Source organism: Chrysochloris asiatica, unplaced genomic scaffold (genome assembly GCF_000296735.1).
Source record: "Chrysochloris asiatica unplaced genomic scaffold, ChrAsi1.0 scaffold00034, whole genome shotgun sequence".
Taxonomy (NCBI): Eukaryota; Metazoa; Chordata; class Mammalia; order Afrosoricida; family Chrysochloridae; genus Chrysochloris; species Chrysochloris asiatica.
This window is the reverse complement of record NW_006408552.1, coordinates 20845429-20846804: the sequence shown is the minus strand read 5'-3', so window position 1 is coordinate 20846804 and position 1376 is coordinate 20845429.

Genomic DNA, 1376 nt, shown 5'->3' with positions numbered 1-1376 from the left:
GATTCGTAACCACTACGCTACCAGAGCTCCTTATATCAGCTAAAGAGCAACTGAAATGCTGAGTAGACAAGAAATGGAGATGGAAGGGAACAGATGGATAGAGAGAAGTAAAAAGGTGAAACCAATTATTAAGTTGATGCCTTTAAGCTTGAAACCCACTTGGAGCTGGGCTTGGTACTGTGTCAACATTGCCTTCCTATTAGACTCTGTAATTAGAAGATACTTGTTGTTGTTAAGTGTTGTCGAGTCGGTTCTGACTCATCGCAACCCTGTATAGGGTTTCCGACTTACTGCTGGTGAGCTTCAACCCCCAACCTTGTGGTTCAAACCAATCTTGCAGTGCAGCATGTTAACCCGCAGCACCACACCAGGCCTCCTAGAGGGCACTAGAGAGTAACTATAAGGCTGGAAGAGGGTACGGGAAGGTTTCTTTGAGTCTCACCCTAACAGTGCTTCTTCATCAGTGGCAGTTCCTTTGAAGCTGTATTTGAGTTCAATCTGCAGATTTTCCACTACTCTCAGCACCAATTTCAGGCCCACCATGTCCTCCTCAAAGACATGAGCACCAGCCAAGTAGGGTCCCTTTTTAATGTGCTTGAACCTAGCACATGGTGCTCCTCTTCCAAGTTTCTAAGTTTCAATATTTCCAAACTTTCTGCTTCCTCAACACTAGTGGTAGAAGCTGCTTCTTGCTGTTTCTATGTCCATGTTGCCCTTTTAGTTCTTCACATCTTCAACATACAGTTCACTTTTATTTATTGATTGATTGATTTTTTTAAAATATTGCAAGGGATTCATAGTTTTACAACCATGTCTGAATGTGCGGATATGGATTGAAGTGGATCGCCCCCGAGCCCACATGTGGGGTGCTAGGGCCCTGGATCTGCAAAGACATCAGTATGACAACACATGACCTTCCATTGGACTGAACAAGATAGTGAGAAAGTGACAGAAACAGCTCTATTTGAGGGTGGCTCAGATTCTCCAGGTCCTCTGCCTGGTGTTTAGAAAGACAGCTCCCTTCAGAGTGAATAAACTCCTGAGATTATTAGTGGGGTGGGGAATAGGCACCATGGGGGATAATAAACCTTGCTAAATGAGATGGTAGGCAGCTCAAACAATTAAGCTGGAAAATAAAAATGATGCATTGATTTTTAGACTCCCAAGTTAATAAAACAGGTAAATAAATAATAAATGTGTATATATAAATTTTCTAAATTATGCGTTTATAGTAGATAGGCACAACTAACAAATTGTTACAACAGGGAAAAGCAGTGTTTCATGTTTTCCACTAAGGTGTGACATGATCAAATTCACAACTGAGTTGTAGGTTTGTTGTTGTTGTTAGTTGCCATCGAGTCGGTACCGACCCTTAA